The sequence below is a fragment of the Mustela erminea genome, chromosome 1 (genome assembly GCF_009829155.1).
Source record: "Mustela erminea isolate mMusErm1 chromosome 1, mMusErm1.Pri, whole genome shotgun sequence".
NCBI classification, from domain to species: Eukaryota; Metazoa; Chordata; class Mammalia; order Carnivora; family Mustelidae; genus Mustela; species Mustela erminea.
In genome coordinates this window covers 92,935,263-92,962,733 of record NC_045614.1, presented here as the reverse complement: position 1 = coordinate 92,962,733, position 27,471 = coordinate 92,935,263, and the positions used below count along the sequence as shown (strand labels likewise).

At 44.6% G+C, this 27,471-nt stretch overlaps 1 long non-coding RNA gene across 1 annotated transcript; it reads left to right on the top strand.

Moving 5' to 3' along the window:
- The first annotated feature begins 270 nt into the window (after window positions 1–270).
- LOC116600847 lies at window positions 271–19,971 on the top strand. Its single transcript, XR_004289836.1, has 3 exons — window positions 271–679; window positions 17,855–18,116; window positions 19,528–19,971. It is a non-coding gene; the product is annotated as an uncharacterized LOC116600847 (long non-coding RNA).
- The last annotated feature ends 7,500 nt before the right edge of the window (window positions 19,972–27,471 follow it).

Sequence of the window (27,471 nt, the reverse complement as noted above, 5' to 3'; positions counted from 1 at the left end):
GCTACACTGAGGGGAAAAAAAAGGAATAAAATATTACAACCCCAAAGCCCAACCTCTCAACAAGCACACCCATGAGTTTGGTGGCAGGAGGTGTTTTTAAGATACTAATACATCTTTTCCACCTGTTTTTCCTTCCCTAACCCAGGCAGGTCGCAGATGCACTGTGCTTATGAGGTGGGTTCTAGATGTTTATGAGGTCAAGGCTGTCTGAAGACAGTGGGCAAGGTAAGGATAAGGAGGATTTCCCGGTGGTTGAACAGAGTTACCTGAGCAAGTACTGTGGTCCTGGAGGGGAACAGCAGCCTCCTTTCCCCTGCCCCAGCCGGTGCTCCAGACAAGAGTGGCCTGGCAGCCCTGCCGAAGCCTCCCCTGGGCAAGTATGGTGGGGACTGAGGGGGCCGAAATCGCTCAGCCAGTGGAGTTCGCAGTGGGAATCCAGAAAAAACCAAAATCCTATGACCAGACTGTTCTCCTCTGTACTAGTCCTCTGTACTAGTCCTGTGTCCTGGCTGAGGACCATGGCATAACTCCTCAGGGCAAGGCGAGGAGGCCTTGAGAATAACTGAGGCTGAACTTCCCACCAACCCAGCCGGAGTTGAAATCCAGTTAACTAACCGGAAATCAAGAAATGCAGTATTTCTTGAACTCTTCCATCTCTGGACAGAAATTCATACCCAATGTAAGTCTACTAAATGAGAGGAGAACATGAGGGAGATGGAGTAGGAGGAGATGAGGACCAGCAGCTTCTGGGGAAGTGGCAGCTCTAAGGGAGAGAGTGATGAGCGGAGAGGTGGGAGGGCCCTGGATGGGGCCGCAATTGACTTGTGGCGACAGGAATCTTTGACGGAAGCTTTTGAGAGCACAGGGGCTAAGAAGAGAATGGGAAGGGAAACTTGAGTAGACTTTGGTGGAGAAGCTTATTAGTGGCCAGAACAGAAGACTTAAATTTGTTTTGTTTGGTTTTGCTTTGGGCTGGGAGCCTCTTGAGGTGGGGGTGGGGAGTGGCATTTCAGTCCTGAGGGAGAGAGAGAAGGAGGAGAGTCTGGATAAGAAGAGGGGACGGCTGGTGGAGGGAGGCGCCTGAGCTTATGGCAGCCAGGATATCCTGCAGAAGGGAGGGCTCCCTCTGTGAGGAGATGGTGTTCACCCCCTGGGCCTGCAGGAAGGAGAACTGCATAGTTCCCTGTGGAGTGACCCTTGAAGTATGGAGAGGTTACTGAGGAAGTACATGGTGGATGGCCTTGATTCTCGTAAAAAACATACAGAGAGATCAATGTCTGCCCATTAGAGACTTGGGAATAATAGAAATAATTAAGTTCTGCACAGAGAAGAACCCAATATGAAATCATTAAGGCTGGATATAAATACAATCATAAAGGGTTACTGTTTTGATTGCATACTCTATGGCAGGTGCTGTCCTATGCCTCCTACATGATAATTCAATTCATTAGTACAATTCTCATACATTCTTACTATCCTTATCCCCACTTTTTGATGAGGAAACTGAAGCTTAGAGAGATTAACTAATATAACCTCATCAAATAACATCACCTTGCAGGCATCGACTAAGGAAGTAACAGAGCTAGGGTTTTAACCAGGACACCAAACTCAGCCTTAATCATTTGAAACACAGCACTACAAAGCCCTGAGTTGAATTGAAAGAACCATGTCATAGAATGCTCTCCAAGAGCTTGGAGTCAGGAAAATGGCTGGACGCTATGGCGGGAACTGGTTTAAGAAGTCTCTAAAACCAGCTGGATGAAGATGTGAGTGTGGTGGTGCCCAAGCTGTTCAAGGAGAGACCTGACAGTCTGGCAGAATAAAGAATGTGAAGGAATGAAAGCACCGGAGACCAGGGCCAAAGGCAGATTTCAGAGTTCATGGGTATGCAGGTGGCGTCTGACGCCGTGAGACCGATAAGCTCACCCTGAGCCAGAGTTCGGAGTGTGGGGAAGAAGGGACCTGGGAGCAGGTCTGGAGGATTCCCAGTATGAAGGAGTCAACAAAAGAGGGGAGACTTGCAAAGGAGACAGAACAAATGTTGGCAGGAAATCAGGGAGCGGGGCACTGGTGTGTAACCAGAGCAAAGGGAATGGAGTGGGTATCAGGAAGTAGGGAGCATCCAACAGGGCTAGTGAGAACCTGTCAGGTGAGTGAGACGAAGACCCAAATCTGAAAAATATGGTGCATGGAGGTCTCTGCGGGCTTAAGCAAGAGCTGTTCCAGTGGAATGATGGTGTCTAAAGGCAGCTGGGGGTAGGTTGAAGAAGACGGAGAAGTGTAAGGAGTAAGCAAGAAGCCACCTTTCCCGGGGGTTTGGTATCAAGGGTAAAGAGTGATGAGGCAGTAGCTGGAGGGGTATGTAAGGTTGAGAGAAGGCAGTGTCTGAGTGGAAAAGACTATGGGTATTTAAAGATTATTTGTTTATTTATTTGACAGAGAGGCAGCTGGAGAGAGAGAGGGAGCACAAGCACGGGGAGTAAGAGAGGGAGAAACAGGCTTTCTGCCAAGCAGGGAGCCCGAACAGTTCCCTGGGATCATGACCTGAGCAGAAGGCAGATGCTTAACAGAGCCCCCCAGGCACCCCAAGACCATGGGTATTTACAGTGGGTGTTTTTCCTTGGGAGAAATCCATTTGAGAGAGAACTTGAGAAAGGAGGGCTTATGGATAAGTTACCTCTCCTGATAAGTCAGGAGATGATGGGTCTTAAGCCATGTGGACAAACTAGCCTTTGTTGGTGGGAGGGAGAAAAGGCCAGGGAACAGGAGGGAAGGGGTGGGCTTGTGTGCTTGGTGGTGGGTGAGAGTTCTGGGGAACAGACTCAATGTTCCCTGTGAAATAGGATGTAGGGTTGTGAGCCAAAAGTGAGGCAAGAAGTGAGGGCGTCAGAGGTTTGAGGAGGGCATCTCCCTCCCTCAGAGCTGATGAGAGGAAAGTAGCGTGCTTGCCGGGCGGTGTTGGGAGTCCATCTGAGAATAGTTACCAGGAATACATGGTGAAATTGATCTGCCTAGTGGTACTTTCTTTCTTTCTTTCAAAGATTTTATTTATTTATTTGACAGACAGAGATCATAAGCAGGCAGAGAGGCAGGCAGAGAGAGAAGAAGGGAAGCAGGCTCCCTGCTGAGCAGAGAGCCCGATGTGGGACTCGATCCCAGGATCCTGGGATCATGACCTGAGCCGAAAGCAGAGGATTTAGCCCACTGAGCCACCAAGGCGCCCCATGCCTAGTGGTATTTTCTTAAAAAACTCAGCAGCTTGCACTCTGTCTCAGGAGTCCTGGAGAGCTGGTGCTTTCACAGCTGGCTTTTTGCCAGATGGTTGGGCTATAAAGCCAGAGAGGCAGAAGAAGAGAGCGTCTTGACCAAAGTGTTATGAGTGATGGGCCATGAGCTCGAAGTTTGGTAAAAAGGAGAATGAGAGAAGCTAGCAAATGGATGGGCACAGAGTAAAGGGAGTTAATTATCTGGAGGTTCCAGTGAGATTCTTAAAACCACTGGAGAGAAGCTGATCAGGCTAACTGGAGAGGAAATTGAGACTTGTGTAGAAAAGGAATCATGATGACAAGATTTAAGCTGTTTGGGGAGTAAGTGACCAATGTGGAATAAGGAAGAAGGTCACTGGGGAGGAGGAGGTCAAGAGACTGAGAGGTCAGAGTACTGGAAAGGCATCCATAAGGACCCTGAAGTCACGTGACTCCTGGGCCAGCGTCATCTATGAATGAGGATGGCAGGAAGATGGCGGCCCTGAGCCAGGGAAGAAGGTGGTATAGCCAATAGCCCTGGAAAGAATACGCTTATGCCTGCAACGCCACAATTTGAGATTCCGTTTTTGTTTTTTTTTTTTTTAAAGAAAGAGAGAGAGAGCACACGTGAGGGGTGGGGAATGGGGGAGGGCACAGGGAGAGGGAGAGAGAGAATCTTAAGCAGGCTCTATCTCTAAGCATCGCAGAGCCCCACACAGGACTCCATCTCACATCCCTGAGATCGTGACCTGAGCCAAAATCAAGATTCCTACGCTGAACAGACGGAGCCACTCAGGCACCCCTGAGATTCTGTTTCTGACTTAAGATGTCACCCCCTTGAAGCTGCAAAGATTCCGAGGAGGGGTAATACACCGAGCCTTGTGAATCATTTACTCTCTGGTATAAATGAGTTTCTCAGTAGTTCGCAGAGAACGCTTTTTGGCCAGGAGAACTAAAAAGGCATATGGAGTGAGAGGAAATGGCTAAGCCTAGAAAATGTCATCACAGTCAATCCCAGGAAGCAACACAGGGCACTTGGCTCAGTGCAGCACAGAAGTTGTAGTCAGGCAGGTGGAGCTCCGCTGGCTCCCCACAGCCCTGTGAGCAAGCAGGGGGCACCGTGGGGCTTAATTCAGGCTTCCAGCTCCTTGGAGTTGTGTGAAACTTAGTTGGACAACTAAGACAAACCACAATTTGCCCCAGTAAAGGTCATTTCTAGGCTGCTGTCTGCCAACCCCACTGCCACGGGTGCAGAGCGGTGGATTTTCTAATTGGAGAGGGAGGACTGTACAGACTTAGCTAGTAAATTATAGGCCCCCCGCCATTACGGGAAGCAGATCATATCTGTATATTTTGAGAAACAGATCATATTGTACTTGGAGGCCCATGTATTATCCAGCAGTCCATCTATCCCAAACCAAACATAGATCAATTTCTATATGCAAGGCTTTTGGTGAAAAGTATGCAGAGATATGAGTAAGACCTGATTCCATTCTTCAAAGAGATCATCACCTGGGCAAAAGACAGAAAGGTTAGATAAATAAAGAAATAAAATGCTGTTTGGTAAATTCCGTAACACTGATAAAATAGCTAGAGAACATAGTAGAAGAAGTAACTATCTTTGCATACAATTTTTATTTTCTAAATCAGAATACAGGCAAACTAAACTAAAATATTGGTCAGAAATGTCCTAAAAGAGTCAATGCCTGTTTGGGTAGGGAACAAGACATAGGTGTCTTCTCAAAATTGCTAAAAATAAAGAAGGTTTCAGAAGGTCCTAGTACCAGGACAACTGCCCTGTTGTTGGTATGAATGGGATGTGTTTTGCTGAGGTTTTGAGTTGAAGAATATTCTAAACAAATAGCAGAAGCATTTTGTGAGTGTGCATACCTATACAGTGAGGAGAATCCAAGTGGTTTTCCTCCTGCTTAGGCAGGTGTCAGAGAATCCTTGAGGCTGATAGGGAAGGGATCCCAGAAATAGCTCTGTACTCCATCCTTGGGACATAGAGCCCAAGATCTCAGCAACACCTAAACACCTAGAAGCTTTCTCCTTTGTGTGACTTTCTCTTTCATGTTTCTAAGAGCATGTTTTCAGCTTGAGGTCACAGCACAAGGATATGTGGCCACACCTGTAATAACTAAAAATGATTCACATGCCCACCTCTCAACAATAGTTTCAGAGTTGTTTCTATTATGATATGATGCTCACTCATACTTGAATCCTTTCCCAGGGACATAGAAGGGGATGGATTTACAGCTCTGAAGGCAATTCTGCATGACCCATGACCCATCACCTGTCTTATTTCTAACACATCTTTCCTCCCGTGAGGACCATTACTGTCGACACGTGTCAAGGGTGACACAGGGAAAGTTCCACTGGGGTACTGGAGGGGTTCTGTGGTGTCTCTTCTGCAGGTATAAATAGTGGATATTGCAGTGAAGTCCTATGATCCAGTCATTCATGATTCTTCTATAAAAAGACAAGTTTAAAAAAATGATATGCACTAATTAACTTTACTCTGTAGGAGGTGAATAAGTTCAAGGTTTCAATGGGGTCTAGAAAGAAATAGAACAGTGAGGCACGGCTTGGAGGCTTCTGAGTGGGAGCTGTCATTAATTGCTGCTTGACCTGAGGTTTCCTCTTACCCTCTAGAAATCCTTTAAACACTCTTTCCAGCTCCTGCCTGTCCATGAACTTCCGGCCTCCAGATCCTTTTGGCTTAGCTTTTGCTTGGGGTCCCTGCTTCCTTATCTCTCTTCAAGTCCGTTTAAGAGACAATTGACTTTTTCTTGCCTTTCCTTTTGTGGTCAGAGTACAAAGAAAATGAAAAGCCGCTGTGGTTCACAGTCTGGTTCCCTTCCAATCAGGTTGCGGTTACCTGATGACTGAGTCACTGACACAGGAAGTCTCTGCTCACTGCCCTCTGCCCAACTCCCTCCACTCCCCTGCCCTGCCTTTTCTGGTGAATAGCCCCTGCTCAGACCCGCTGAAGACTGTCTGAGCCCTGGAGCCTGCAGGGAATGGGATCAGACTGCCTTCCTTCTTCTGACAGCCCTTTTCTTAAAGAAGCCAAACTCTTTTGGCCTTTCCAAAATTTAAAAAATAGCTTAAATATGCCAGAGCATGTGTTCAGTGAGCTTCATAGTACTTTTCATATATCCAAGTTACTAATTTTCGGGGACCTGCCAACATTTCCATTTTAAGCTTGTAAGATTAGAAAGAATAATTTGAAAATATGTCAAAACTTTACATTTCTCGTATAGGCCCTGGGTGCGGATCGTCTCGGGGTGGGCTTTGTGGTTTTTGGCAATTTCCTTTTTTCCCCATGGGGTGCCACCCTTTGTCCATTCGCTGGAGCATCAGGGGTGGTGTCTAGCACAAGCTCAGAGCAGTGTGCATTATTTTAGTGAAGTAGTAGCTGCAGAGAGAATGGAAGATGGGAAAACTATGAAACCATGGACTAAAATCCGATGTTACTTGCAGTTACATTGCATTCGAGAAACCTTGATAGCTGATACTGAGCATTGTAAGAGGAGTCAGGCAGTGACTCTGTGGTGCAGTCCACAGAAGAAGACATGAGCCCCTGGCTCAGTTTCCCCTTGCCCCCCCATTCATCATGCTTTCCCCGTAACACACATATTCACACCCTTCTGCACACTTAAGTCACACCCTCATCTCTACCCACCTCCTGACACACACATACATACACCCTGTCACAACCACAGCACACTCTTACATCTACAAATACAACCACACATGGGTGCACACTCAGACACTCAAACACACATATTAACACGCACACATACACACATTCTCAGAAGTGTGCTCCAGAGGGCAGGGTGTTGACCTTGAGCAGCAACGCAGCGGAGACGACCTAAATAGAAATGAGAAGATTTGGTTGGCTGTATGACCTTGGGCAGACCTTTCCCCCGACCAGGGCTTCAGGGTCCCCACCTGAAAATTAGGGGATTGAACCGTGGAACGCTGAAGTTGGCTCCCAATCTCCATGCCAGCAGGAAGAGCGTCTCTTTTTCACAAGATGCGCTCCCGCCACTCCTGCACTGAGGGCTTCTCGGAAACCAAAGAAGAAGCTGAAATGATTAATGAAGGAAGAGAGATGAATCCATTTCAGTCTTTCCAGTTAATGATTTTGTAACCTGCTGAGCTGGTCTGGCATCTTCAGACCTGTTATTTCGGGTGTTTTTTGTTGGTCTTTTCCAGGCTTCCAAATGACTCCCCTTGACATGGCACCCATCTGTACTTTCACTCCCTGGCCGGCTGGGGTGGCACTGGAGGCCATTTGAGCTGGCAAGGCTGCCACTCTGGCTGCAAACACCAGCAAAGCGAGTCACTCTGGGGCACTGACCTTAAAGAGAGAGACATTGGTGACTGCTTCTCAGCGGTGTCTCTAATGGCCCAAGATGCACACAGTCGCTCCCCCTTTTCCATCACTTTGCCACAGGCAGTGCACATTCACACCTATTAATTACTTCATTTGGTTCTTACAAGAGCTCTAAAAAGAAGAGAGTTCAAATATTCTTATTGCAATTTTTGATAAAAGGTTAAGTGACTTGCCTTATGGTCACAGCTAATGAGGAGCAGAGGTGTGGCTGCACGTGGTTTTTCCTGATTGACAGACCCAGGGCCTTTCCTGGGGCTTTTTATCTATCACCTCTTGAGAATATGGATGTCTGAGACTCACCCCGGGAGTGAAGGGGCTCACGGTGTCAGGATGGGGGATGGGAAGCTAGCTGGTTAGCTGGATCCCCTGGGGGGGTCTGCCACACCCCAGATTGAGACATATGTCATCCAGATGGTGGGCCAGGATTGGTGGGAAAAGGAAGCTGGGAGGTGTGGCAGGGACCATGCATTTATAATGCTGACGCCTGACTTGGAATTCTGAGGGACACTAGACTCCCTCTGGTTGCTCTCAGTTTCAGTCCTTTGATCATGAGGAAAAGGAAGCCTGGGCTAGCCCCTCACCCACCCCCAACACACACAGGTACCCAAGTATTAGCTCAGGAGATAGTATTTGGGAAAGCACTTGTAATGCACTTGAAAGTTTGTATTAGTTAGCGTTTGTTGTGGTAACAAAGATCCCCAGTTTATCAGGGGCCTAGAAACATCAACCACGTATTTCTTAGTGACTTTACATGAGAGTGCCAGTTGGTGTAGTTTTGGCTGGAGTCTGCTGGGCCGGATTGAGCTGGGCTCCACATTCAGGCTGAAGAAGTTAGCTACTCTCAGGCTGGTTCTCAGGATAGGGGGTAGGACAAATTGGGCAGGGCCAAGTATCCCCCAAGAATAGTTAAACTCTTGCTCAGACAAGACCTATATCACATCCACACTCTCATTTCATTAGCCAAACAAGCCTCTTGCCCAAACCTAAAATCAGCGTGGTAGGGAATTATATACTGTGCCTATAGGGAACCATGGCTTGGGTAGAGAGGGAGTAAGTAATCATCAACACATAATACAGCCTAGCATGGGGTGTTACTATATTGCTCACACTTACAGAATCATGAGCTTCGACTCCAATGGTTGAGTTAAGCTCTCCTTTGTCTGATTGGGCAATTATCTTCCAGCCTGAGTGGCTTCAATGCATGAAGCAGACCCCAGTAGATGCCCATCAGAGATGCATGAGCCTTCCCCACAATGCCATAGACAAGAAGTTCACTTCTCCATCTGCCTTACCTCCTTTTCCATAATGATAACAGCAACCAGCATATCAGGAACACATCAGTCTCTTTATTTTACTTTCTCCATGGAAGCAGCCCCAGTGCTAGCATACTGGGTAGTGGAGCAGCACGAGAGATAAACAATCCTGGAATTCTAATCCTGGCTCTGCTACCTATTAGCTACGTGACCCCCACATCAGTTATTTAACTTTGCTGAGCCTTACTTCATCAGTGGTAAAAGTGGGATGATAATATCTTCTTTGGGGGACTCTTGGGAAGATTAGAGCCAAAATGTTCACATTGCCTACAATAGTCTGTGGACAGTCCTTGAATAGCATCTACTTTCAGAATTACCTATATTCTAAATTTGATCACTTTTTATCAACCTCACTGTAACATCCTTTGCTAGTTAGATGAATACTAACTGCTGCAATAAATAAGCCTCTTAATTTCAGTGGTTTCACATAATCAAAGCTATTTCCTCCATATAATAGAATTTAACAAAGGTTTTTATGACTGGCAAGAGGCTTTCCTCCCTGGAGGCTTCAGGAGCCCAGGACACTTCCATGTCACTGCCCCTCTATCCCCTAAGTCTTCAGGTACCACTCCTGGGCAAAGCGAAGGAGGAGACAACATACTGCTTCCTAACCACCTGGGCCCAGAAATGAAGCACATCATTTCTATGTCTATTTCATTGGCAAGAAAAAAGAAAAAGAAGAAAATGGCCACTCTCAATGCAAAACAGACTGAGAAATGTAGCCTCCTTGTGAACCAAGGAAGAATAACTTCCAGGTGGTCTGTGGCATACCCCATCTCTCCCTCAGATCACTGAAAATGGTCCCCTGAGCCCATTCTCACCAGGAGAGGCTCTCTCCACACTAGAGCCAAGAAGCGTCTTGTAAAGTGTGAATTACTTAGTGTGCGTTCCTATTCAACACCCTTCACATCTTCCTTTGCTCCTAGGATGAAATCTGGAGTCCAGTCATGGTCAGCAAGGAATTGCAGGAAATGGCCCCTGCCTATCTCTCTGGTCTCATCTGTTATTCTGCCTTTTACTCACCCCACTGCAGCCCTAGAGACCATCTTTCTGTTTTGGAACATGCTGGACTTATTAATAACTTTAATCCTTTGTACTTGCTGTCCCCATGGCCTGTGACAATCTTCCTACCTTTGATTTCATTTAGTTCTCTGCTAAAATACTGGCTCCCTGGAGAGACCTTGTTTGAGCACTCGATGATGATCAAGGGTCAAAAATGTTTGATACTCATCTTTTTAAAAATGTTTATTGGGAAGTATTAGAAATAAAAAAAAACAATAGAAATGATAAGATGAACACGTGAACCACCATCCACCTTTATCAAGATTTAACGTATATGAGTTTGTTAAAATGAAGATCATTTGAAGTCTGTTTTAACTGGGATCCAGTAACAATGTGGTAAGTGCCAAGTGACCTCACATTCCAAAGCAAGGTGATAAAGTTAGCTGATCACCCACTGGAAGCTTTTTTTTTTTTTTTTCTTAATTAAAAAAAAAATTTTACCCACTTGCAGCTTTAAAAAAGGAGAAGTCTGGAGAGGATGGAAGAGGGAATTTCTATGGCAAGAGTGGTTGGAGTAGTGTGGCATGTCCCCTTGTCTGTCTGTGGGAGAAAAAGGAGAATGTTTTCATCTCCCCTTCACCTAAGAGATGGAGCCATTAGAAGAACCACTAAGAGCTTCTGTCCTGTGTCTCCTAGAGTGGAGAGACATTCTGGGATGGAGAAGTCTGAAGAGAAAACCTGGCTCAGAGCTGAGGACTGTATAGTGGGGAGAGGTCTTCTCTAGTGTAAGCTGCTAGACAGCGGGTAAGAGTGAGATTTTCCCTATCAGGGGATGATCTGAGGAAGGAAGCAAGTGTGCGCCCTGCTCAAGGTCCTCTCTCTCTTCCCATGTACACGTGGCCACAGAGAGAGAAGGCAACTGTCTTTCAAGACAGGAAGCAAGTTCTCATCAGGAACCAAATCGGCTGACACCTTGGACTTCGCAGCCTCCAGACTGTGAGAAATAAATGTCTGTTTTTTAAGCCCCTGCTCCCCTACCCCGGTCTGTAGCATTTTGTTATAATAACCCAGATGTTATAAAACCGATTAAAACAATAAGTGGTAGTAAGGACTGGGGAGCTACCATCACAAATACCTAGAAATGCAGCTTGGGAATTGGGTTGATGGGCAGAAGCTAGGAGAGTTTTGAGGTGCATGCTGGTGAGAGCTCAGAAAGAAAAGAGGAAAGCTGTAGAGAAAGCCTCTATCTTCTAAAAGACTACATAAAGAATTATGTACAGAATGTTGGTAGAAATATGGGCAACGAAGGCCATCCTGATGAGGGCTCAGACAGAGATGAGTAATATGTTATTATACAATAGAGCAAAGGCCATCCTTGTTGTAGAGTGGTAAAGAACTCAGGTGGATTCTGTTTGTGTTCTTGTGTTTGTGGCAGATAGAACTTGTGACCAGTAAAATTGGATATTTAGCTAAGGAGGTTTTTTTGTTTTTGTTTTTCATTTTGTTTTAGGTAGGCTCTATGCCCCACATAGAGCTCAATGCAGGGCTTGAACTCATGGCTCCAAGATCAAGACCTGAGCTGAAATCAAGAGTCAGACACTTAACTGACTAAGCCATGCAGGTCCCCTTAGCTGAGGAGATTTCTAAACAAAGTATTAATGGAGAGGTTTGGTTTCTCCTGATTGCCTATAGTGAAGTACAAGAAGACAGAAATAAATTGAAGAAGGAATGTTTGATGAAATAAAACCACAAGGAAGCTTGATAACTAAATCTTGGTTAAAGAATTTAAGAAACAAGATTTAAAAATAAAGGAACCTGACCTTAAATATTTGGAAAATTCTCAGTCTATCCATATGGGGTGGGGGGGGGGGGGGAGTGAGAAAGCATGTTTGGAAGAGAACACCAAGCATGTGGCTAACCGATAACGAGATTAGTGTGAGTGTGAACCAAGGACCTAATCAGTCATCTCAACAGAAGCCAGGAGTAGAGACAGGATTTTACCTGCAGAAATACTGCAAGCTGGAACTAAAAGAAATGGAAAATGAAATGAAATGAAGGCAGATTGTAAAAATGTGTGTTTTTCCAGGAAAAGGAAGAAAGACACCAAAGGTCATTGGGAGATCATCATAGCTGCCATTCCCACCACAGGCCCAGGGGATGGGGCTAGTTCTGACTATGCTTCAAAGGGTGGGGCCACCTCTCTGGCTTGGAGGGCTAGTAACTCAGGGGCAAAGTCATCACAGAGAGCTGTGTGAACAGTAGCCCATGAAGTTGAAGGGATAGGGCCATCTTACTAAGCTGTAGGGGGCCTTCTGTCACCCCAGGGCCTAGAGGGCAGAGCATTAAACCTAAGAGAATTATTCTCAAGCCTTAAGATCTCATGGAATATGCTTTGCTAACTCTAGGATTTGCTTGGACCTGTCACCCTTTTCTCCTTCCTATTTCTCCCGGTTAGCCTATCCTATACCTGTTCCATCATTGCATTTTGGAAACACATAACTTGTTTAGTTTTATAGATTCACAGACAGAGAAGAATTTACCTCAGGATGGATTTTACTTCAAGTGTAACCCATATATGACTTAGATGACATTTAATAAGATCTCAGATTTTGGAGTTCATGCTGGAATGAGTTATGACTTTGGGGCTGTTGGGATAGAATGTATGTACTTTGTGTGAAGGAAGGACATGAATTTTGGGGGATCAGGGGCAGAATGTGGTGTTCTGAATGTTTGTGTACTGCCCAGATTCATATGTTGAAGCCCTCACTCAAATGTGATTGTTTTAGGAGATGAGGCCTTTGGGAGGTCATTAGGTTTGCCTGAGGTCATGAGGATGGAATTCTCATGATGGGATTAGTTCTCTTATGAAAAGAAACCAGAGAGTTCTCTCTGTCTCTCTCTCTACCATACAAAGACACAAGAATAGGACAGCTGTCTGGCATCCAGACTGTGGAGATTCACAGCCTCCAGAACTGTGTTGTTTAAGCTGGCCAGCCTATGGTATTTTGTTATGGCAGCCTGAACAAATTAAGACAGGACCAATTGGTCAGAATCAGGAAGCACATGTTATAGCTTTGCTATAAATACCCTTTATCAGGTTGAAGAATTGCCCTTCATTTTGAATTTTGTTGTGAGTCTTCATTATAAATAGGAAAATGAGGAAACAAACTGTTATTTATATTCAGGTAGAAAACTACTCAGAAACAAAAAAGAATAAGCTACTTATAACTACAAAAACATGAATGAAGCCCAAAAACATTGAGGAAAACATGACAGACTCGAAAGAGTACCTACCACACAATCTCATTTTTATGTAGCTTAAGAATAGGCAAAGCTAAGCTATGGTGATGAAAACTGAATAGTGAATCCCTGTGAGTGGGGGAAAGGGGGAGTTGATCAGAAAGAGGCATGAAGAAACTCTAAGAAGTCACAGAAATGTTCTCTACTTTGTTTCTTCTTCTGAAACCACAATTATACACATGTTAGAGTAGAGAAAGCCAAAGGAGGACTCCTTCGGGCTAAACTGTTTTGGTGCTTTTTCACCCAGTTCCACCTGTGCCTTTAAGGAGCCTATATACCTCAGGTCTCCATCCCAGTGATGAAGGGTCTCATTTCTAAGTCAACAAAGAGTTACCTTTCAGAATTCATTACAGAGGTAAAGACTCAAAATGTGGCCATCCATTTGTCTCTCTACCCCATAGAGAAACTGCAGTATAATGAAAAGTCTTTATGCCACAAAAGTATCCTGACCCTGATAGGGTCAGATGCATTGGCAAACTTTTCAGATGCCTAACCAAGCAAAGGGAGTCATTAGGCAGGGGAGGTTACAGGTTCTGTCCACTTGGACAACCACCTTGTTTTCTTCTTTCAAAATCTAATCTCATCTAGGTCAATAAAAGTGTGTTTGTACATAATTTCATAGTTTGAAAAGTAGTTTTCCTTATGGTTTAAATAAGCTAGTATTGACAGCGTAAGCATAAAATATCCTTAATTTTACAGATGAGGAAGGTGAGGATCAGAGTGCATCTTGAGTGCTGAGCACCTTAGAAACTTTATCTCCTTGACTTATCAAAAGGCCTGTAGGATGTGAAGCTTCCCCAGCCTGCTCACTGGGGGTGAGCTGGTTCCTTCTTGAGTATAACACAAAAATCTACCACTTTTCTTCACACCACAACTCCTTGGAGTCATAGGGTTAGTAAACAATTTTGACTAAACCTAAGAGTAAGACCTTTCTTACTTAAATATTCTTTTCCTCCTTTTTTTCTTTCCACTTTCCCCACTTGTATATTTATTAAGCAAATAACATTATAAGAATATAGAAAAGGAAGAAAGGAGGAAAGAAAAACGAAGAAGTAATTTTATGTATCAATCACCCTAAATCAACTATTTTAATTTTCCTAAGTATCCTTTGAGTCTTTATCCAAATAGCTTCATATTTTATATTTCTTTGATCATACCCCAGGTATCACCCTGGATTCAGCATTCTTCTCCTGATGTCACATCATGAAAATTTTCCCATATTATTGGGGACCCTTGAGGTAACCATGCTCAGGGGATGTAGATTGCTCTTGTAGTACCGCTAAGCTTTCCTGCCTCCCCCAACTCTGCCACCCCACAGACTCCCCCAGCTGAACTTCAAGAAGAGGGATCCATGTCCCTCTGCATGTTTAGAAAGAAATGTTACGCCGAGAAGTCACTTTTTTTAAAAACTCAAACTTGACCATCTTAAACTATCATGCATGCTGTGCCAGCAGTGATTTTTAAGGACTGCTCATCAACAGGTGCATCTATGTAAATCCCTACTTAAAACTGCTATATTGAAGTCCAGGAGAAGGTGGAGGGAAACAACTCTTTAATGCCTTTATTTGCCCAGGCATTCAGAGGGATGGCAATTTCATTTAAGGGAAATTTTCAGCAGGAATCAATTTTTCTAAATCAAATGCAGGGGTCACTGATTGTTAAGGCAACCATGGGTACACTAATGATGCTATTTATAGTTTGCTTAATACGTATGCATAATAAGAGAAAATTATTTACAGAGATGATGAATTTAATGCTGGGAGTGAAGCAGATTTACAGCCTGGAAAATGTAATTGCTTTTTGATATCAATTAAAGGACTGTTTCCAAAATCAATAAGAATTTTAAAGAATAGCATGAGCCTGAATGAATGATAAGTAACTTGGAAGCAATTTTAAAATCTTAGCAGTGAACAATTCTCTTGAGCCCCATGAAGGACTTTATGGGCCTTTGAGGAATAAGGTAAGATTTTTTTAAAACTTCCATTGATTCAAAATGAAAGCAAAACTTGCACACACCACTGAACTGCCACTTGTATCGCTACATAAAGCCATGTTGAACATGGAGCTCCGGGAGTGATGAATCAGAGCGAATGAGAGAGCTTGGGAGTGGGTGCCTCATAAGTTGGAGCCAGACAAAGAAACACCTGCCAAGCCCAGAGTGGGTAGCCCCTCAGCTCCAGATCTGGGCAGTGGAGGAGGCAGAGTCTAAGAGATGCCAGAGGATGAAAGGCATACAAATCCATCCCTCCACAGACATCTGTTATGCATCTACTTGGTGAAAGCACCTTGATAGTCTCTAAAGAGACACAGATGAATAAGAAAGGGTCATGTCTTTGAGGGGTTTGTCAGACCAGAGGAAAAAGCAGATGTGCAAAGAGCAATAGGGCAATATAACGTTTGTTGCCATTTATGGAGAACTTACTATGGGACAGGCAATGCCCCAAGCCTTTGACAGGCACTGTCTTATTTGATTCTCACCTGGAAACCCCATTTTATAGATTTTTTTAAAAATGAGGCCAAAGAGTTATATAACCTGCCCAAGTTCATCTAGCTAGCTAGTGCAAGAGCTGGAAACCAAATCCAAGCATTGCACATTTGTTAAAGTTGCCAACACTGTTTCCAGTTTGAGTCATGGAGTTTGAGCCATGGACCTTTGGTCCTATGGTGACAAGGTAATGGCCACAATGCCAAAGAGAGCCCCATAAGTGTAAATGCCCAGAGCTGTGCAGCTGGCTAGGAGGAAGACTCACTTTACCTGGGGAAGGTAGGGAGTCTCAGCCAGCTAGATTTCCCAAGGTAATCACCAATTCTTCAAGGGCACATGGGCTTACAAGAAATGTAGGGAAGGATGCTTTACAAGAAATGTAGGGAAGGATGTTTTACAAGAACAGAATTGTAGCATATTCAAGAAGGCAAATGTGGGCCACAATGTAGTCCTGCTATTTGCAAAAAACTTCCTTAGGTCATCTCAAACACTAGGTGTCATCGCTGTTTTTGATGATTCCTGTGGTGTTTGCCTGTGACAAAATCAGTTGGCAAGTGATCACTGATTGTATAACCCGAAGAGTGCTTGCTTCTTTACTGAGCCCTAGCTTAGGAATCTGATGATTCTGGAGTATAAGTTCTGTCACTTCTTCACTGGGTAACAGTGGGAAATTTGCTCAATTTTGCTGAATCTCAGTTTCCCTATTTGTAAAATGAGAATGTAACATCAGTTCTAATATTTGTCATACAAATATTATTCAGGATCATACGATCCTGAATCCAAATCGAATGATACAAGGCTTGGCACAGAATAAAGCTAAATAATTCTAAGTATCTGCATCTATGTTAATATCTGTGTCCATATGTAAATTTATCTTTTAATACTTGTCCCCAAAGAACATGAGTCCAAGTTGACATGACAAAATTAAGTACCATATTATCTACTGATACAGAGAATCACAGGACTGTACAGACTTGGAACTAAGGGACCCCCAAGAGAAATTTTCTTGGAAGATTGTTTCATGCTTCTGGATGTTGTCTGATCCTCAGCTAAGCAGGGTTTCCAACACACCACATTTTAGGGTCTAGCATCACACCTAGTTCCAGTGAAAAATTGTAAACAATAAGCAGAAGATACACACATGACCCAGTTAGGTTCTAGCACATGGGATCAGCATGTAAAAGCTTGAATCTTGGGTCCATTACCAACTACCTGCAGAAGCTTGTATAACCTAGTAAACGTTGTTGTGCCTTAGTTACTTTAATTTTGAAATGGAAGTAATAATTACAACTACCTCTTCAGATTCTGGGGAGGGGTAAAAGAGAACATTTGCATATCTTCTAGGACAATGGTTAATCCATAGTGCATCCAAAAAATGTCCATTAATATTAATATCAAAGCACTGGTAAGTTGCAATAAACAGCTGAATTCTTCCAATGGGTCATCAAAATAATGAGTATGGCCTGACCAACATAGATAAAAATTATGTGGGCAGTGGTCTGGAATTTTCAGCCAAAGGGTTTAATCTGTATTCTGTTTTCCACATGGGCTTGTAGAACAGAACTTCCATTGATCCAGAACAAATTTAGGTAAGCTTTATTGGTACAGAAATTGATCTTATGGAGTGCTGGCTTGTCTCCCATTACAATGTTACCAGGAAGAAATCAACATCTTCTTGGGATGGGGGAGGTATAGAAGGATCAATCCTAAAATAGCTGAAAAGAAAACCCAAGAAGCAAATTCTTCTGGAGAGATCCTCATTTGTCTGAGAGTTGACAAACCAAAGGGTTAAGTGATTGGATTCCAGAAGCACTGTGGGCAAGTCATCTTGCTTTGTTTTGCCTCAGATATTCCATTTGTGAAATGGGGATTAATTATATTACATGACTCACAAGTTTGTTGTAGATTAAATACATGCCCATGTAAGCTTTTGGAAGCTAATAAATGCTGAATACTCATCAGATATTATTGTGGTACACAGACCAAGTGCAGTAAGCTTAAAAGTAGCTTCATGGGGGGTAGGGGTACAAGAGATGGGAATTCTCTTCTTCATTTCTGATTTATCTCACTATTCCAATAACATCATTTTTTTTGTTGTTGTTAGTCCCTTGCAGGAGACATTTACTGAGGGCCATCTGTGGGCCCAGCAGGGTCCATAGTTCCAAAGGGGACCCACAAGGAGGAACAAGAATTAGAGGCATCATCACTCCAAGGAGTGGGCCATCTGAAAGGAAGACACTTCCGTGCAGTGTGTACTTGTCCAGTTTAGATACTTGGTATTGGACTAGCTCAAGCGAAGAGAAAGCAGGAGTTAGATAGACATTCTGCTCTAAGTAACAATCCAGGATGGCGGGAGGGCATTCCAGGTAAGAGGACATCAAATGCAAAGTCAGAGAGGCATGGCATAGTGTGCTAAGCTGGGCAGTACTGTAAAGAGACCATGCTGGCTGGTACAAGGGTCAAACTTAGGGACTGCTATAGATAATGTTGTTAGCTGGGCAGATTCAACCAGTGCCTATGGTAGGGCCATACTGCTTGTTTAAGTACTGAAATCTGCCCATGTACTGTCATCAATCTTGAACAATGAGCCCCATCCCACAGGAGTCCCCCAAACCCAGAACTAAAGATTAATGTCCAGTTCTATTTGGGGGCCTCCAGAGTCACCTGGCTTTAACACTATGGCCAGTGATCAATTTTGATTAGTCCATGGAAGATCACCCTGATTATCAGTGCACAGAGGACCTCGAGGTGTAGACTGGGCAGATGGTGCCTTATTCTGGAGACCACAGAGACTCACTGGTAGTCTACTGTCCTAAAAAAATTCCCTTTGTCGTGCAAGGGCATAATGGAACTCCTGCTGCAAGGACGTTTATCTCATCCAGAGTATGGCAGGCATTTGCTCTTTCCCACGGGTTTCCCCACAGGTTATCTGATGTCCACACTGAGGTCCCCACACAAACACAGGACAACAGAGCTGCTTGCCTGTCATGCCCCTGATCCCAATTTTGTCACTGTGATGGCTGAGCAGTCACCTCTTCCATACTTTAGGAAGGATATTGGTCATCGCTTTGGATCTGCCTCTGTCTTTTGCTTTCCCCAGTGCTGATAGTTGGTTTGTCCTTTAATTCTTTTACAACAATTTCTTGTGTGTGTCTCCTCAACTTCAGGACCACCCATCTCCCTGACAGGTCCCCTACAAACCTCTTGATCAGTTAGCACACCACCTGTGGCTGAATCTCCTCTTAGCCTCTGACACTTTGATCTTGTCTTCCAAGGCAGAGAGTGAGTGTCTAGGGGCAGGAGGGAGGGGTTTGGGGGGCACTCAGGGAGGGAATACTGCTGCTGGCTAGTCCTAAGTTGACACATCTGTTGATGAGGAGGACAGTTCTGAGGAAGCGCTGATGCCCTAGAGCATACCATGGGTCAAGTGGGAAAGTTTCCTTGAGGACAAATTGGAAATTGATTCCTGCTGCATTTAAATTGAAAGAGGGAGATTCTTCTTATTTTCTTGAAATAAGTCTGGGGTATTTTTATGAAGGAGGTTGATTATATTGGAATTTTTGATTGATTCAGAAACATAGTTATTTCAATTAAGAAATGTAAAAAATACATTGTATAAAACAATCATTTTCCTAAGTTGTGTTTAAACATATTATAGAATTATTTGTCCTCTTCTCTGTAGTTGGTTATTGAGCACAATCTGGATCTCCCAGATGCTTGATTTGCTTCTTTCTCAGACTCAGAACACACAAATGGTACTTTCTCTTTTCTCTCCAGCCCTTCAGAGTCCAAGAGTTTGAAGAAGTCCAAGGTAGACTTTTCTGACAAATCCTCTGAAGAACCACTAAAAGAATAACCAGAAACCATCTCCCAGATAAACTGATGACCCAGGAGGAAGATGAGAATGAGTCACAGATTTGTCTTTTTGTTTATCATAACTGAAGTTTTTGGACTATATCATTTTCTCCTTGTGGGCTCAGTCACCTTCCAACCCAATTCCCATACCTGAACTCTGTCTCAGCCTTTACAAGCATTTTTAGCTACTCTTCCCATATTGGCTCTCATTTTTTCCTATATATTACCCGTCAAATTACCCCAGGTCATTTACAAACTCCTTGAGGTATTGGAAGCTCTATCCCACCAAGGGACCCAAAGAAATGGTCCACACATCCTTCTTGACAATTTGTTCTTTGACATTTACATTGAGGGGAAACGGTCCTTGTTGAGGGGAATTCAACCCAAGGAGATTGGTTCTATATGTTGAACCACCATGGACAGTGAAAGGTAAGATTTTCTTTTCTGTTGCAATTGTATTGTGACCGTCTTTGTGTAAATGGATGACTGAGGGTACAGTTCTACACATCTATTGCCTTGGAAAGCCACCATCAGTAATCTGGACAGGGACCAAAGAGACAGAAGAGTGGTCCAGCGGACAGTCTGCCCTGGCAGAGGAAGGGAGGCAGGGTAGTAGCACATGGGAGCACTAGAACCCTGAGGTCAACCTGCCTGCGCTTGAATCCTGATTCTGCCCTTGATTTTCTGAGTAAAACTGGCAATGTTTCTAGATGTTCTTTCACTTCATTATAAGCATTTATTGCTGAATAGTATTCCAGGGAATGCTAACTAACCAACTGTTGTTATCCTTTTCATGTATGGAGGATCAGCGGTGATAAGAGCTTTCATTACTAAATTGGTGATATTCTTTCTTTTAGGATTTTGGCTTGATCTCTGTAGTTAGACTTGGTTGGTTCTGTTGAACTTTTCAAAGACCAACTTTTCATTCTACTCATTTTCTTTACTCTCTCTACTTTGGGTCTACTTTTCTCTTTCTCTAGTTTTTTAAGTTGAGACTCTGAGTAATTGATTTTGCATTTTCCTTTCCAAGTACAGCTTTACCTAGAATAAATTTTGATGTGTTGCATTTCTGTAGTGTATGCTGCGGATCTCCTGCCTCTTTAAGGCCACGTCTTAAAAGCTGAAATCTAAAACGGAGGTATTGCTGCACGCCAAAGTGATTTTGGAATGGGACCATTCCCTGAACTTAAAAACAAAACAAAACAAAAAACCCTGATTCAGAGGACTGAATTCAGTGACTATTATTTCCTTGACCCTTGAATTATCTTTTTCCTTGAAAAGATAATTGTATCTTTTTTGAGAGAAAGAGTTCTGTAATTGTTTAACGCATGCTTCAGTTGTTGACTCTCTAGCCCAAGTTGGGTGAAAATCCCGTCTTGAATCATCCCTTATCTCCCTTCTAACTAAAAAGAATGATAGGGATCAGCTCTGCCAGGGTCTCCTGAATGCACGTTTCCAGCTCAGCTGATAACTGACTTTGTTTTTCATGGTACCGATCTGGCTACTTCCTGGGCCACTTTGCTGTATTAAATGGGATGTACATGGACTCCAGGAGTCAGTATGTGCTAGCAGAGAATGATGCAAAGTGGAGCCAAGAGGCAGCACAATTTTCTGAGTAGATAAGATATAAAGTAGGGGAAAGCACCTGGAGCCAAAAGTCAGCATCTGTGTTTTATCACTCTGCCTAATACAGAGATGTGACAGCGAGTCCTTGCTTCCCTCTGAGTCCATCCTGCCAAGAGCACGGGCTGTGTGGCCCTCAGAGCATACTGTGGCTGTGGAAGCCCCTTAGAGGCTATACTGAGCCAGGGTGACTATTGTCTGGCGCGGTTCTGCTTTAACCTCCCTACGTCTTGGTCCCTATTTGTCCAGCAGGTCTTGCTTTTTCCAGGTGCACACAGGCCCCATATTCAGAAGAGCCTGCACTTGGTTTCATGTTCTGCTATTGCTGTCTTGAAATTCTTAATAACTTTTAGTAAGGGGTCCTGTGTTTTCATTTAGTGCAGGGTCCCACAAATTCTGCAACAGATCCTGTTTACCTGGAAGGCTCCATGAGGTCAAGGTAGTGGTTTGACAAGTAAAAGGGACACACACAGGCGAGGTTCCAGGGGTAAATTTCATAAGCGGTCACAGATAAACCGGGTCCAATTCAGGATGACATGTCACGTTTCTGTGCCTCCCTAAAACTTCCAGACGCACCTCTCCCGCCCCCATACCACCTTGTAAGGAGAATTTTTGGAAGGCTGGATCATATTTTGCCGGATATTCTTTACCATACACCTGCCCCAACAACTCCCCCAGTGCTCATTCACATCCAGCAACCCAAGAATCAACAGCATCCATATGGTGCATCCTCTATAAATGAAAGCTCTTTTAATTAGTGATGGGACACCTCAAATAATTTCAGCAGATGCTTCCATTTCATGCAAATAGGCACATGTCTTTGCAATTGGGCAATATTGTTCTAATTATATCATAGCCTGCAGCCCAACTGGGTATGTCTCTTAGACAGTCTTTCCGAGGGAGAGAACGTGGGTTGGAGGAGATCTATTTTATTCACTCTCCCACCCCCGACCACACACACTATATCTCCTTGCAATATTTAATTTTTGTTAACTGTTTTTTGTTTTGTTTTGTTTTGTTTTTACTATTTTGATTTGCAAGTGCTTTCAACAGTCCGGAAAGGAGGAACGGGAAGGACCTAATTATTTGGCACAAGAACGGGAGAGTAGAGAAGGCTCTAGGATTTTCCTCCTATTTATAATTTCCTTAAAAAGAACAGGTCTTTTGCTTCAAGGAGGCTGCAGAGCAGACGTGTGACGCAGAGATTGCTTTCACTCTCCCCCGGTACCCTGGGATTCCATGGCAGAGATGACAGGGCTGTTTGCTATAATTAAAGCTCCCCTAGGAGAGATGGGAGAGAGTGTGGTCTCTGAACAGACTGGGTTTGTATCTGGAGGTGTCAGCATGGTTCTACGTAGCTCTTGGCAAATGGTGTGAGAAGGACCTGTGGGCTTGCTGTGTTTGGGAAAGTGTGTTGTCTGGGTCCAATTGAGGCTGGTTATGGTTGTTCACCAGATATTTCTAACTCATTCACCACCTTTTGAGCACATAATAGCACCATGCTTCTGTCCTTCTTTGAGGGCTTCTCTATGGGGCTCCATGTACTTCTATATCTCCCTCCATATGGGGCTGAGTGATTTACTTTGGGCAATGAACTATGAGTGAGTATGAACTGTGCTCCTTCCAGGTAGAAGACTTCAAGAACCTGACTTCCTTCCCATTGCTGTGGTGATCATGGAAGCACATGTCAAGATGAAGCTTCTATCACCATGGGTCAGAGTGTCTAATCTGAGTAGAACCTTCCCATGGGCCCAAGACAATTTTGTCATGTGATGTCACAGAGATTTTAAAGTTGCTTGCTGGTGCCGCAAAACCTGGCCTAACCTGACTCATAGGATAGTGGGTAGAGCTAGCCCAGGTTCCCTTTCTGGGGAGTTCTCCCAGGTCACTTTGAGCTGAGGAAAGGAGGGGTCCCCAGAGGAACAGTTTGGGGCTCGCAATACCAAAATAAGCAAGAGAGGGCCTGTTAGTAAACATCCATTTTAGGAACACTTCTCTCCCAGTCTGGTACATAGGAATAGCCAACCGTGAGGCTTTGGGGCTATTTTAGGCAAGGAAGAACAGCTGATTCTGGAGCAGGGAGACACAAATAGGATGACTCATGCCAAGTGGAGGAACAGGTTGAATGAAGCTGCGGTCGGGGCTCCTTCAGGAGAACCCAAAGTCTCCTGGCAAACCTGCCGGCTTTGTCCTCTCTGCTGACCAAGAGCAGGTCCTATCCTTTGCGCTGTGTCCTGGCACTCAGGCCAGCCTGTGTTGAGGTGCTGCAAAGAACACGTGGGAGATCAACCCAGGTGTCCCATCTTATAGGGGTGTCCTGATTGGGGCCTCGCTTGTTTCCCCTCCCTCTTGGCTGTGTAAGTCTGTGATTCCTTGGTGAATAGTCTTACCAATCTGCCCGACTCATTTGTTTTCCTGGTCATCCTCTGATGACCCCAGTGCCTACAGCAGGCTCAAGGTTGGCAGTTCCCATTCCTGCCTCACCTTAGCTGTTGTTTCTTTGGGAACTACCATTAATGAAGCCTCTACTTGTTGAAAACATGGTCTAGGCTTCAAATGACCAGTGAAAGTGTTTGAATATTTCTCCATCTGTAAGTTGGGAAGCTTGTGAAGACCTACAATATTCCCTGAGTGCCTCAAGTTGTTTTTTTTTTTTTTAAACTGAAGTAGGATATAAACAAAAAGGAAAGAAAATAAGAAGGAAAGCAAGCTTTTTATTTCAAACCTCTTCCATGAAACACTTCAATCTGCTTTATTACCGAGATAGTGAAAGTAATGGGGTTAAATTTAGATAAAAGCAAGGAGACATGGTAACTTTTATTTTAAGCAGCACAAAGCATATTTAAAGAGGTGTCCCTGGGTACATGCTCCAGGCTGAGTCGCGCCAAGCCTGAAGGGTTTCTTACTCTGCCCGTTGACAATGGAAGGCTAAGAGAATGTGGCCTGCTCTGCAGGCGGCACCCCCAGCATTGGATCCAGATCTGTACCTTCTCCAAGCTGACTGAGGTGTAGACATCACCTGCTGTAGAAAAGAGCCCAGAAGCCTCATTCAGTCTTGCTTAGAGGCAGGGGCTGGGTGGGGTCACCTCTCCAGGGATCTTCCAGCTGGGAAAGATAATGCATAATTAGGATAGAAAGAAAAAAACAGAACAAAATATGAAGCTATAGGAATTTAAACTTCCCTGCATCTCCTACTTGAGATGGAACTCAAAGGAGAGAAGTTGGGGCAATACCCAAGCAATTAAAAATATCTGATACGGGTACCGTCTGAACATACATAAATGCTAGTGGTTTTAGGACATCATCACCAGTGAGATCACTTTGCACTTGGACTCTCACTGTCTGCGGCAGGGCGTGTGTGTGTGTGTGTGTGTGTGTGTCAGACAAATGTATTTTGGATCTGAGGTTAGGGCTGTGCTGGAAATAGGCATGGCTTCTGGAGGGATGTGGCTGGGGAGGGGGTTCTGGATCTTCAGAGGGGCAGACCTCAGTTTGGATTTTGGAAGAAGTGGACATTAAGTAGCAGAGCTGGGAGGGTAGCATTCCTGGTGGGCTGAAGCCCTGGTAGGGAAGCAGCAGAAGGGGAGGGTGGAGAGGGCCAGATATCAGTTGCATAGGACAGAATATGCCAGGAAGGGAGTGTGGGTTTCCTCCTGAAGCTGAGGGAAGATGGGGAAAGATTTTAAATATGGTTAGTTGGAGGTATCTTTCTCTATTCTTGAATAAAGAGTATCTAGAGGGCAGTGATATTGGACAAGGCAATGAGCAGGTGAGAGATGACCAAATGGGAGGGCCTGGGAAGCAGGAACAGAATCTGGGCTGTCCAGGGTGAAGAATAAGCACATCCCTCTGCTTTTGCCCTTTCTCAGGGAAGAGGCATGCCCGAGAAGCAAGCTTGCTACTGTCTGGCCTGGACGTGCTTCCCCATGACAAATGCATCTGAGGGTCTGTCTGGGATTCAGGGCAGCAGCAACTATGCTGCTGGAAGTTGGGGCACTGTCAGTCTGCTCGCTCTCTGAGCAGTCAGTGGCTTATGCTCAGTGCAGAGGCAGCTCTCACCTGTGTCCCCAACAGGGCCTCCCAGCTCCGGGCTCTGGGCTTCAGCCCCGTGTCACAACAGTCATTCTGTATTCTGGAGGGTCCCCCCACTCAACTCCAGTGTGCTGGGTCAGCCGCCCAGAGGAAGCAACAAAGGGTGGTACTGAAGCGGGGCCAAGAAACTGGGTTCCCATCCTGATAGACCACAACTGTCTCTGGTTCTGACTTTCCATTTCCAGGAAATGAGGAGCTCAGCCTAATGATCTCTGGAAGTTCTTCCGGTACAGCAGTTCTCAAGCTGTAGCACACGTGAGGATCTCCTTGGGCTTGTTATAGCCCTGATGGCTGGGCCCAGCCCCCTGGACACTCCGCCCCAGTAGGTGTGGGGTGGGGCCTGAGAATTCGCATTTCTAACCAGTTCCTCCGGGCTGCTGCTGGTGGGGAGCAGACTTTGAGAAGCATGTTTTCCACCTCACATTCTCTGAGACCATTGTTTAGTCAGGCTGTCTGGGTCATTCAGCCCTTTAAAACAGAGAACTGCCCTATTTCAGTTGGTGAATGCGGGGTCCAGGTTGATTCTCACCCACCGGTGCTAAGCAGCCTTTTCTGGCCTTCTGGCCCTGGGAGTGCTCCAAGGGAGATGGGCCGTGCCTGTGGCAGCTGGGAAATCGAGGTGAAGTCAGGGCAGATGTGAGGCCTGAGATCGTCCGATCCCACCTGCCGAGTGGCACGGTCACTTTGCCTTTGCCTGCTTCTCCATTCCCTATTCAGCCTCCTCTCTCCTGATCTGTGGGAAAATCAATGCCTGTAAGGTATTAGAAAAGCCATCGAATTGCCCTTACCTGCCACCAGGTGACACCTGATATTGATTTAGCTTATGAAAGTGATTCACAGGTTTGCTGAAGCCAGGAAAAGATCAAATGTTATGAGCCTCATGATCCCATCTTCCTTCTCTGCTCTCAGCTAACACTAGAGGAGGTAATTGGGAAATAATAGACCAAAGAAGCTTTTTTGGTGTGCTCACAAGGAGAACAAAATACAGGAGAATCATTTCATTGGGAGAGAAGGGATTTTAGTAGCATTCGTTTTTATTTAAGGCAATTTTCTCTTTAAGTGCAACATCCTCCAGACTTGACCATTTACAGAACAACAATTTTAACACAACCAGTAAATCAAAGAAAAAATTACCGTGGAGGGAAGCTTTTTACAGATGTTCTAATGGTTATGTACCAGGCAGGTGGCTCTCAGCTGGGAAGGGCTGGAGCCTTCCAGAGAGCCTGTGCCGAGGCTCCCCAGCCCCTTGGAGGATATGCTCTCCCTTTTAGTAGGGAAAGTACTGGTAATAAGACAAATATCACTAGCTTATGACTTCAGGCAATTTCAACATCCCCAAGTCTTGATTTATAATAATAAATTATAAACTTCTTTGGTAGGGTTGTTGCATAAACCCAAACAATGAAAAGTGGCCAGTGCCAGATAGGAAGTGTCAGGCTTTGCTCTCATTACTGTTAGGATATTAGGAGTAACAGCAGCGGAATGGCAGGAGGGCAGGGTCACCACTTCCAGAGGGATTTGGGCCCTCCATACTGTTTTGTCCATGCAGGAGGACCACACTCCCCAGCCTCCTTTGCAGTTACGTTAGAAACACGTGACAGAATTCTGCACAGTGGGATGCAGGTGCAGTGTCGTGATGAGCTGGCTCCAGGCTCACACTTACATCTTACAAAATCCTCCAAACCAGTTTTTCCTAGCCACATTGACCTTGAGATCTCATATTCCCTGTGTTTTAGCTACAAGTTGGAAGAGGGCTATTGGACCGGCATTATAATTTATCTGAGTAATAAATAAACATTTTCATGTCAAGACCCTGAGACTTGGGAGTTTATTTGTTACTGCAGCATTGCTTATACTATTCTGAGAAACACAAATGTCTACTGCCTGTTAAATAGTAAATTAGACCCTTGAATAAATAATATGACCTCATTTGATCTTCGCAAAAACACTGCAAGTCTGTTGGTCTCCTTCACCGGCTGGCTTCCTACCCCAACTGCCCTCTGCAAACATGATTTGTGTTGGTATATATTACACTGCAGAGAGCTTCTGTAGTTGAGAAAGAAGGATTTCTAAAGCTGGCTACTGTTGTGCTTAGAATTTCTTTTTCTGATTAATAGAGGACAGATCTGCCTTCATTTGACCATGAAGGAA